Source organism: Rhagoletis pomonella, unplaced genomic scaffold, assembly GCF_013731165.1.
Source record: "Rhagoletis pomonella isolate Grant_MI unplaced genomic scaffold, Rhpom_1.0 Rhpom_scaffold_00006, whole genome shotgun sequence".
NCBI lineage: Eukaryota > Metazoa > Arthropoda > Insecta > Diptera > Tephritidae > Rhagoletis > Rhagoletis pomonella.
This window is the reverse complement of record NW_023458560.1, coordinates 6,762,799-6,775,658: the sequence shown is the minus strand read 5'-3', so window position 1 is coordinate 6,775,658 and position 12,860 is coordinate 6,762,799. Positions and strand designations below refer to the sequence as shown.

Below are 12,860 nucleotides of genomic sequence, written 5' to 3'. Positions count from 1 at the left end.
GGAACTAATATTTTAACAACAATTTATTAGGAAAGAAACCTAATTACTTTAATATCATAAAAATTAGTTTAAAAAAATATTTAAATTACTTAAAAAAAATAATATTTTTCTCTTTCAAGGAGTAATATCTAAACAAAAAAAAAATAAATATTAAAAAAAGTAATTTTTTATCAAAAAACCAAACCGACTTCAATTCTCATATAAAAAAATTAATATATATACACTTAGGTCTCTTTTTATGCGGCTTTTTTATGAAGATTTGAATTTATGCGGTTTTTCAAACCATTTTTTCGCTGTAGCGATTTTTCTTTTTTGAGAGTTTTTCTTACTTTTTTGTCAGTGTGTAAGAGGCAATGCTTCTGATAAATAATTTGTCTTTGTATTCTTACATAATTCATGTATTTATTGTGGTATTTTTTTTTTGTTTTTGGTTAAAATACAGATACAATTTTATTTATTTCATCAATGTTCAGTTTTACATGGAATAATTAGCGTTGAAGTGAAGAAATAAATTGTTTTTTTGCTTAATATTGCCTCACTGGATTTTTTATGCGGTTTTTTAGATTTTTTTTTTACATGGAGTATCTGAATTTATGCGGTTTTGGAAAATGCTGGAACGCATCCCCTGTTTTTGTATGAAAGTAAAGAACTTTTTATGCGGATTTTTTTTTATGCGGCTTTCTGAGGAACGCATGTACCGCATAAAAAAAACCTAAGTGTATATATATTTCATGATCCATTGATCGGATCTAAACCAGATATCAGTATGGGACCACCTCTAAGACACTGCCTTTCCGATGCAAAAAGAATTATCAAAATCGGTTGACGTGGTCCAAAGTTATGCGGTAACATACATAAAAAAAAATATATTCCGACGAACTGGAAGTCGGTTAAAAAGAAACAAAAATTAAATAAAAAAATATAAAAAAGCTCGCTGCCCGATGACTCGGACTCGAACTCGGATCTCTCAATTGACAGTCTAGTGCTTTTCTCACTCGGCCATTGCACTTGCTGGGGCAGCGTGAGCAAAATGGCATACATAAATCCATTGTTTCTTTTGCACTAAGCAAAAGTTATTTTCGAGTTCACTCGGATTCAGTGATAGCAATTTTTTCGTATACGTAGCAGGCATTCGAATTCGTAGATTTTCTACTACGGATTCCGTAATAGCCCTGATTAGCTCCAACCGGCTTTTTTTCAAAATTTTATTCAACTAAAGTAACTACATACATATATAAAGCCTTTGGAGTCACAAGGTATGCGCATTTTTTAAGTTTTTTTTTATATTTTGTAAAAATATTTCTCTCTTCAACAAAAAAACAATAAGAGGTAAAAAACGCAAAAGCAAGAAAGAGCTTTTCAAAATTTACATATATATGTATTTGTTACGGGCAAAATCACTCTTTGTAAAACATGCTTCATTGGTCTTCAAGAGTTAATTTCGGTACATAAGAACCGCGATACCACATTGTCAAATACCGATATATCGAAGTAAATATTCGCGGGAAACCAGGGAGCTTGAATTTAATGTATCGAAATTTTAAAAATTCTCAATTTTTTGCTAAATATTGCCAGAAAAAAATCAACATAATCATAAATCAATATTTTTTATGATCATCATTCATTTAAAATTTTAAGTGTTTTTTTAATTTCTTTTACCCATTTTCAACACAAAAACGGAAAATTGTCTATTTGTTATTAAACACAACGACTTTAAGCTGGGTTAGGCAAGACTTAGACTTGACTTGACTTACCTAGAAACTTAGCCGCGATTACTCAGCGTGTCACCTATTACCTTTTCTCTTTGTTTTGATTCTCAGCACTTGTATTTGTAAAAGTTTAATTTGTTTTTACACCAAAATTGATACAAATTTACCATTAAAATAAACGTATTTACGCGTATAAAATTGTGATTGTTTTTATTTTATTATCTGTCTTTATTTGAATGTTTGCTTTTCGATTGTCAGATGAATTACATTTGTCCAACAAATTATATTGCACTTAGAAATTTTGCTTAGAAATCAAAAATCTATAGTCCTCCAAGTTTCTAAGTGAATTAGTTTTTTTGGGTAACTACCTACACGCGCTGTTCATTTGTCAGATATACAATTTTCAAGTCAAGTCAAGTCTAAGTCTTGCATAACTCAGCTTTTAGAATGCCGATCTGACTAGTCTGAGTCGTATGAACGAGAACTAAATTATTTAATATCACTCATACGACGCGGAGTTCTGGTTTCTAATGAATTACTTTGGCGTACTTTTTTCGTACGAATCGAAAACACTGTAATTTTAAAAGAAGCATTGCCAAGTGATTTAGTGGAAATCAACCTAATACTTTTTACTAAAAAGGAAACATATCGTCACCCTCATGCCAAAAGCATAAATGTGCAAATTTACAAATTTTGAGTTATTGGATTGACTAAGAATACCTTGCGTACACCGAAACCACATATTTTATAACGTCAATTACATGAATGTTACATAAACTTTCAAACTTGATTTTCCAACATTTTAATTTTTATACATTCTTGTTTCTGGCATAAGGGGAACGATATGTACTGTACATATCGCTCGTTTAATAGTATAGAGATGTGATTCAAAATTTACATTTTTTGAGATTTCATCATACAATTACTAAGCTTGATAAGAGGCAACTAAACTGCCCAAAAACGGCGAATTGTGTTTTCCCTTAAACTTGAAATTTTGAAATGGTTCTCTATGTTATTAAAAGTGCGATATACGTACATAAGTGTGTTCATCCGTTTGTCAAAAATTGCAAATAAAATTCATATGGGGAAGGAAGTATTTACTGTGCTTTTTGCAGCAAATTGCAATAATGGTACTTCAGTCTTTGCAGGAAAGTAAATATAATATTTGTGAACATTTCTGGCACATCATATCAAAAATTACAATTTTTGAATTAATATAGTTAGGTAGAACATGTGCGGTGTATCAGCCAACACAATACATGCATACATGCAATACATGCATACATGTAGTACAGATCTCTCGTTTTTTGGAAGAATAACAAAAAAGTTTTAAGTGAAGCATGCATAAAAAGCCACTGCCCCTTTGATGTTTCGTAAAATTTTCTATCTTGTAAATTTTATTCATTTCAACATTGCTGGCAAATATAACCAGAAAGCAATTAATCATTGTCCGTATGAATATTTGATTACAGTATTGTGCTCTTATTTAAATTTGATGATTATATTTGGTTATATTTATTTTTTTAATCTGTATGGTCAAGCGGAAAAATCTGTTAAAAAATTTTGCAGCCGCTTTTGCCGTTTTACTTTTTATTTGTTTGAGTTATGTCTTTCTTCCAGTGAACGAGAGGTATCTCTAGATAAATATTTCAGGAAGTACGAAATAAACTCCTGTTGCATCACGAACTTGTGAACGCAGATGCGCTGTTACCTACACACATACATACATATGTACCCAGTAGAAATCGGTTGTATGCATTCACGAAGAATGCTTGCTATATGAGTGAATTCGTGTGAACAATTCATGCGTAGTCATGAATTTCCACGAATAAATTCAAATTCTAGAGAATCGCAAGCGAATGTACGTTGTCATTATTTTAACATTTCTTGATAAATTTGAATTGGAATTTTTGTAATATTTTCAGTCTTGTACAAAAATTGTAGTGAACGAACGTGTTGTGCGATACTATTTTCAGCACAAACGGGCTATTACAAGATATGCATTTGCATACCTTTTTGTATGTCCCCGTATATTAAAATGTATCAAAGTAGCAGTTAAATATGGGGATACATATCTTGTAAGAATGCTTTAATACTGTTCCATTAATGCATTTTTGTATGTTTGAAACATTAATACAGCCATATGCATACAGCAGTAGTACAAGTGTATGGTTAGAGTACGCATACGCTCTGAGAAACCACGCGTGTTAAATGGAAATGAAGGTTCATTTATACTGACATGTATACACAGCAGCAAGCTCATGCCACCAACTGCAATATCGTATGCATAAAATTTCTACTGGGTACATAAATGAGATATGTATATGCACTTATTTGTCCTATTAAACTCGCGCGTGATACACTTTAATTGTATGTTGCCACATGCTTATTGCCACACGACGTTTATTGCATATTGCACGCTGCGCACTGTGTCCTGAACTTGAGCGTATGGCCGCACGCATCCAAATACAAATGTACACGCATTAGGCGGCGATTGTGAAGCTGTAGAATAGTACACGTGCGCCCAGCAGACAGATAACTTGATTACCGTTGTTATTGTATTAAATTTCTGTTCCAATGCTAAGCAACGGGCAATGGGATAACAATAAAGCCCCAGTGAGCGAGCTGCTATTAAATACAAATTGGCGTCATGCAATGGTAAATGCGACATAAGCCTAGGGTTGCCAACACGGTTGCCACATTTGGTCACTTGTGACCAAAATAGGTAACTTTTTGAGTGCTTGGTAACTTGGTATTTTTTTTTTATTTTGGTAACTTTTGGTAAGTTTGCGGGGTATAAAGTCAGAGTAAAAAAGTTGGATTAATTTGATAAATTGTACTGTGGTTGTGTGTGGCGGTGACAACACTACTGGAAACAACTGCATTGATCAGGCAACACAGCGCTCTGCAAAAATAACTAACCACATATCGAAAAAAAATTATCACTGGGCAGTCTACTCGTTAATCTATCACAGTGTGGGGCGCCTGTCACAGGTTCAATATTTATTGTGATATTTGAATCGTGTTCCATATTGATGGATTTCAAAATAGAGATGGATCGCGCGGAAATACTACGTATTCAATATTTATCGCGTCAGTATTTACAGGTTTTTGTGTCGAGAGGTTTAAAGTCCAATAGATGAAGCCTGGAAATCTTATCTTAATGTTATTTTATTGAAAATCATCTATACGTGTTATTATATGTATGGTGATACCACATCTAATTTGTTCGATATGCAACGCGAAATGCCGAGCCGTGAATTGATATAACGAAATATGCCAGACGTTCAAAACTTATTGGCAGATTTTTGATCCATACATATATATATAGGAAATGAAAAAAGGAGGTTTGAGCAGCAGTTTTTGCGGTGTATTTGGGCTCTTTAGCGCTTCGGTATATGCACTTAAGTCGATTTTTTTTAATAATTTTTCGTTCTGAGGCTAAGATCCCGTTCAAAAGCCAACAGCTTAAAGCGCGTTTTATGAAAAGTATATTTTTAAAGCATGTGTTGCAAAAATATTTATGTGTTCTTTTTTGTCTCACAAATTTTTGTTATATTCTTCTTTATACACGTACGTATACAGAGATTGAATAAAAATGTAACTATGTATATACGTATGTAAATGTATCTAGTTATTATATGAGGCTTTGAGCGCCACATTTCAAGAAAAGTTGAGGTGCACCTTAAAATGCATTACCAGATTCGAAACGGTAATAGCCCGGAGCACGCACGAGGTTTGTTTTTACAGTTTATTGTATAATAAAACGTTGTTTTTTACTTGGTAACTTTTAGGAAACCTTTTTTGTAAATTCTGGTAAGAAAAATGTTTGGCGTGTGGCAACCGTGATTGCCAACCGTACTATAATATATACTATTGTACTATTTTTTGGGTATGCATACTATATACTGTTGGAAAAAAAATATAGTATGCAAAAATACTATATTTCTTCAATTATAAATATAAATATATTTCAGTCACTTGTAAGAAAGAAATGTTTTAAAATCGATGACATTTATACTGAAATATCAATATTAAAATAAATATACTTTAAAACAATGGGCCCACAGATCAAAAATGGCAACATTTTAAAAAATACTTGGAAAGATTTACCAAATTTACTTAAAATTATTTCGCTTATCCTTTCTATTCCTGCAACTTCGGCATTCACAGAAAGATTTTTTTTAATAAGATTTTGAAATGGTGAGATGAGAGAAATAAAGCGAATATCTCACTAATAAAAAATTAAATTTTCATTTACATTAATTTAAATATTGATAGCGATAAAGCATATGATACTTTCAAAGAAATATATATTTTTTTATAGAGGAAATGCATAAGAGAGAAAAACTATGCACACTTAAAAAGCATTTTTACTTTTTCTTTAAAAAAATACTATATATATTTGAAGTGTACTATATTTTTTCAGATTTTTTTGAAAAAGTACTATACATTTCTTAGAAAATGTTGGCAACCCTACATAACCCTGTAGTCAAATATACCAGTTATAAACTTCCTCACAACTAGTATGAACCGCATGCCTAACTAGTCAGCCAACTATTTTTTTCATGCAATCCACTGGTATTTTTAACATGGGGATGTTCTACTACAGTCTCATACTAGTTCAAAATAGACAGAAAAATACTGGACCGAAACCACTACTTTGGGACTCAAAAAATAAAATGAATTCATGAATATACAATAAAACCTTTTGATTGAGTACACTTTAAAATACTACACATTTTTATTTAGCAGTCTTAGATTTGCCAATAATTAGTGTTACATTTTTTGAGTATTAATTAAAAGGCAAAACAAACACATAAATATTTCGAACTTTCGAAGATAAATTTAAATGCATTTTTCATTAAATGCTACTAAAAGTAAATAATTCATGAGTTAAAATATATTCTTAATTTTTGTCTGTAGTTTGGCTTGTTGATTGATAATTGAAATTAATGAAATAATTATATTAATCGTGTAATTAAAAAAGTCAAAAATAATTGTAATAGTCAAAAATAACAAAATAGTCATGTAATTGAAATTAATGAATTAATTAACAATTTTCAATTAAATAATCATCATTAAAAAATTCTCATATTGGTATTTAATCATTGAACGGTTATCCAAAGACGTGCTTTAATTAATAATCATTATGATTATTTATTATTATTATAATTTAATTTCGAGATGGGCGGGATCGGGACTAAATATTTAGTCCCGTGCCCATCTCTATTCTGAAGTACGTCCTACAAAAGCCTTTCTGGAAGCTCTTCTTTGGGTAGCGCAAGCAAAAGCCCTTCAATTTGTGCCACTCCATACAAAAAAAGACGGAAAAAGGAATGACTTTCAGAAAGGCCTTCTGGAAGCCATTTTAGGTCCTAAAATTATCTACTGGGTAGGATCTATGACCCAAATAAACTAAACAGGAAAAAAGGTTAGAAAGAACGTTCCGTTTCGACTTCCGACTACTAATGCCAAAAAACTCAACCTTTTTTTAATACAAAAGTCTGCTAAAATTTGTCTAAATCAGGACAAATCCTGGAAAACAGGACGTCTGACAGCCCTAGTCTAGTTGTAAGCTCCATGATTTTCTTTTTGCAACAAGATCAGGATTGGACTACTAATCACGATAAAACAAGTAACTTACGGAATATACATATACATGTATGTATAATAACTAGAACTAGTCAACCCGTACGGCGTTAAAACGCCCAAGATAGAATTTCAAAAACCTTCAAACTATTCCCGATGCTAGTCAGGGTATCGTGCAGCCGTTTCGCATAGTCGGATTTTAATATTACCAAATTTGAAATCACCCTGTAACGATAAAAAGTTTATAATTTCAAAAAATAAAACCTGTTCGCATACACACACAGGCCAAGGCCTTTAATTTGACCTCCGATATTTCAGAAATAAAGAGGCAGGTTGTACAATTTATTTTCGAGTGAACTTCTACATAGCTCAATTTGAGTTCGAAGCGAATTTGGTTTAAATTCAATCGGAAGTGAATTGCAGAACCTCCCTGAAAGCCTTTTCAAACCCATTTCGATGGATATCCATCCCTTAAAAATTAATTTAACTTATCAAATAATTTAAATGCAGATTATAAAACTCGTGGCAACCCACCTAAATATATTTCGGAAATAAAGCCTAATTCATTTAACTTTTCCATTAATTTGAACTTTTGAGCAGATGGTGACTCTCTTCAAACACCTAGAAACTATTTCTAATGTTCAAACTAAAGATTTCTTAACACTCTTTCGTTTGACGCCAATATATACACCCACATTTTAATACATATTTGAATTACGTAGTTGTCTTAATTTAATTTGACTTTAATTTTTTAAACAGAGCCCTCCTAAATACATTTCAGAAATAAAGCCTTTTCAAAATCATTTCGATGATACCCATCTTTTAATAATTCATCCAACTTAAAAAATAATTTGAATATCACTTTATAAATACGTGGCAAGCCTCTTCAAACATTCTAAATATTCAAACTCAAGTTATCTTAACACCCTTCCGCTGCATATTTCAAATAACTTGAGTAAAAGTTAAGTAAACTCGAAATTTAAACAGGTGGAAACCCTCTTCAAAAGTAGATTCGCGCTAAGACATTTGCAAATATCCTTCGTCTAACATTGCGATACATACTTTAATTAACTGATGAATTGGGTTGAATTTTATTTTTTAAACCTGTGGCAACTCTGCTAAATATAGTTCAGAAATAAAGATTTTTAAAACCCATTCGATTGATACCCATATCTTATTAATACATTTAACTTGTATATAATTTTTAAACAGGTGGCTACCCTCCTCCAACACCTCAAAAATATTCTTAGTGTTCAAACTAAATACTTAATAACACTCTTTCGTTTGACATCCATATTTTGAAATTTCATATAACTTATGGATAAGTTAACTAAATTCGACATTTCAAACGAGTGGCAACCCTGTTCAAAATATTTTCAAACTACTACCTTCTGAACCCCTTTCGTTTGGCACTCATATGTTGAAACATATTTCTCACTACTAATTCCCTTAATTCAAATTGAATTAGATTTTTTAAATAGGTGGCAACCTTCTCAAAGTTAACTTAAGAAACAAAGATTTTCAAAGCAATTTCCATTGATACCCATTTTGTAGTAATTGATTTTTTAGATAATTTGAATATAATTTTTTAAAAGGTGGCAACTCTTTTCAAAAACGCAAAACCTTATTGCATATCTGTATCCCAAGCCTTTTAATTTTATACATCATTTTGGAAAGTCGAACGAACGGTGCGGATATAATGGCATTGATTACTAAATAGTTTGAATTTAATTTTTCAACAGGTGGCAACTCTGTTCGAAAAAAACAAAACCAGTTTGCACATCTGCAGGGCAAGCGCTTTAACACCACAGCTTTTGACACCACAGTCTTGAAAATCGAGCGAACGGTGCAGATCTTTTGTCCTGAACAAAAAAATCCCTTCGCGTATTATATATACAGATTTCGAAAGTAATTCGAACTTCGAAATATTGTAAAAGTTGTATTTTTATTTATCGTCGCGTTTGGAATATTTTGTCGCAAATGAAAGTATTGGAAATACGTATGTGTGTATGTATTTATATATATATATAAATATACTTATATTGTATATATATGTATACATACGTCCATGCACATAGTCGCTGAGAGAACTATTTGTTCCAATTTGTTGTATAAATCTTCCGTTTTTAATTTTTTCCAAGTGCTAAATCTTCGGCTCCCCTTAAATAATGATTTGTTTTCAATGTGGGCTTCACTTTTTCCGACAGTAAATTAAGTCAATTTTATTATTTGCTCTAAATACCAAAAATATAAACGACTATGCTAATGCCATAGCCCCAGTACTTTTTTTCTCAAATGATCAAACATTTAAAGCACAGAAAGCAATAGCAATTAACATTTATATGTGCTTTTTTATTTTGGTTTGGCAAATTTTAGAATGTGCGAACCGATTAACTAGGTCTGCTAATATATTTTGCTTCCCAGTTTTCTGATTTTTGGTAATATAAATTTGATCAGCAGTCGATGCACATTAATGTTGTTTTATATAGATAAATTATTCTTCTTACATATAGAAGTGTTGTTATAACATCGAAATATATTCCGAAAAGCCAACATTCCTCTTCTATTTTTAAAATTTTACGCGGCCCATTCGGCGCCTTTGTCATGTCGAATGCTTTCGATTCAGCTGGTGGAGCGTCAGCAGCGGCACTAGCAGTCATCAACTCCAAAGAATGTCGACATTGCGATCGGCGTCAGCAATAGCGTTGGTAGCACCACAATTTAAGTGGATTTGTCAACCTTAAATTTTCGAAAGATTAAAAAATAATAGCTTCTGCCGTTTTCTTGTGCACGCTTTTTGTATATTTCACTCTGTATTTGTATAGTTGTATTTGTATGATTGTATAATCAGTGACCGGACTTCTACCACATTGTGGTAGATCTGCCACTTTTTTGAGCAGCTACCACACAAGGTCTGAGATCTACTACATATTCGCGTTTTTGAGTAGTTTTATTTTTGTTCGACATAATTTTCTTAATTTTAAGAGCAAAAAATGTCCAACACTAAACACTATCAACAAAGCCGAATGGGAGAATGAAATAAACTGTAAAATAGTAAATTTGTTCAATAATCAATTTTTCGACAGGAACCGTGTATTCATTGTGTTAAGTTGCAAAATATATGATTTACAAAAAGAATTAATAGCGAAAATGTTAAAAAAACGGCGATTTTTGTGAAAGTATTAGCAAATTTCAGCGCATCTAAAGTTTCTAAGGCGATGTTTACTTTTACTTGAGAATTGTGCCACATTTGTTCGCAACATCGTGATGTGATAAAAAGAAAAGCTGGCAGCACTCCGCAAGGTTGCAGAAATCCCTCAAAATATGTTTGAAAAACATCTTGGTATGGAAGGAACTGCTTTACACTGTCAAGGGCGAAAATTGGCAAAACTCAACGCAATTTTTAGCAACTTTAATCACAAACTATATTATATTAAAATATATATTTTTTTCATTCTAATTAAAATGTTTGCAATTTAGGTGAAACCTTGCAGAATTTTTTTAAATTTTTGTACAAAGTTTGATCCAAAACCTGAGATCTACCAAATTTTTTTTAAATCTACCTCATATCTTTTCCAGATTCTACCACACAAATTTTTTTGAAAGTCCGATCACTGTGTACAATATGTATATTAAGGCAACCTCTATGCTGCTTAAATTTGTTACCAAAATCTTGGGTTTTTATCCAAAATGATTAATATTTGGGCCAGGGCGCTTGTACTTATACATTATATGCATGCTTTTACTATATCCATATATACCAAATAAGTGTGTATTTAAGAAAGACGTATATGAGAAAATCTCACGAGTTGTTACATTTTCCGGCACAAACGTGTTTTTGGTCGAAAATGGTGGTACACCTATCTTAGAAAATGAATTATCATCAGTTTTGTATAGAGAACAAGATTCAATCGCGAATTTGTATTTCAATTAAAACTTAAATAAATTACTAAACTAAACTAACTAAAAATTATAAAATAATATTTCTCAGTCCCATAGAATTTGTTTTGATAACTTTTGATTTTGAAATTTTAGCAAAAGTCATTATAAACAATTTATGAGATTGAAAACGAAAAACTTGAAGCGCATTCAATACAAAGCATTAGATTTAATTGACAATAGTCAATCTACAAAACATAGACCTAAAATTTCTACAGCGAAAGTACAAATTTGAGATCGATTTTAAGCGGTCGTTATTCATATACCCACACACATTCATATATTACTCTTCATATCAATTCAGGTCTATTACATGCGCCCCACGTTTTTCATTTTCTAACTCATAAATTGTTTATTATGACTAGTCGATCTGCTTTCCAACGTGAAAGAATAATACTTTTTCTCCACTTCTTTACCCAACGCTTCCAAATACACGAAGAGGATTTGGTGGTGTCATTCGATGCGATCTCTTTATTCACCAACATACCGACACATCTGGCCATGAGAATTATAAGTGAAGAAAGATCTTAATATTGACATCAAATTAATTGTTGTTATTGTTGCTATAACAAGACAAAAAGACGCGGATATTATTCTCAGAACACTAAACAAATATCATCCCAAGCTGCAATTTACCATGGAATCAGAATCAAACATCTGTATACTATTCTTAGATGTCATGGTCCATCGAAAAAACGACTCCATTGCACTTGATTGGTACATAAAAACCCACTTCCTCTGGGCGCCTAACTATTTGTCTTCGCAACCCTTTAAGTATAAGTCCAACACAGCTAAAAATCGAATACACAAAATATTAACAATAAGCCACCAACGATTTAGGGAGACGAATATACGCAAAATAAAGAGAATTCTGTCCAGCAACAACTACCCACACCACCTAATACAAAGCCTAATCGAACAGGAAGTAACACAAAACAAAACGGCAACCACGAAAACAACAGACGGAACGAAGCAATATCATAGTGTGACGTACATTCCAAAGTTCTACCAACAACTTGACCACGAAATGAACACCAACAACCCTAATATAAAATTGGCATACCTAACCAACTGCACACAATCTTCGATTTTCCCGCAAACAAAAACACCAATTAAGCTCCACCAACAAAACAACGTGGTATATGAAATTACATGTAAAGGCAGCGAAAACGAAAACTGCAACACAGTTTACATAGGGGCAACTGAACGAGCATTATAGCTGAAATACAATGCCGGCGAACGGCGAACTCACCACAGCGAAATTCGCGCTGTCAAAATTAGAACACCCGCAAGCATATGAAATTGAACACAGCCAAAGCGAAATGCGAAGTTCGCTTGGCGGCGTTTCATGGCGATAGATTTATTTCCATCGCCCTGCTGTGCGATGACAGCTGTGCGTGCCAAAGGAGGCCGTATTTGTTTTTTGCTTTCAAAGTTTTAAAAGAAAACAACCTACCCTGCAAAAATCGTTGGACCATGTAGTCTATTTGTGGTAAATTGGAGTACTTACAAAAGTGTTCCTCTGTCATGCTGTATCGGACCAACTCGTGTCTCTGCGCCAGCTTATTGTTTGTTATCGGATCACTGCTCGTGTTTTAACGAAATGTCATTGAAGTTGAG

At 32.3% G+C, this 12,860-nt stretch overlaps 1 protein-coding gene across 1 annotated transcript in view; it reads left to right on the top strand.

Moving 5' to 3' along the window:
• LOC118740349 (ras-related and estrogen-regulated growth inhibitor-like protein) overlaps nt 1–12,860 on the top strand; it is a 47,652-nt gene that overhangs the window by 2,176 nt on the left and 32,616 nt on the right. The gene's annotated exons all lie outside the window — the stretch shown is intronic.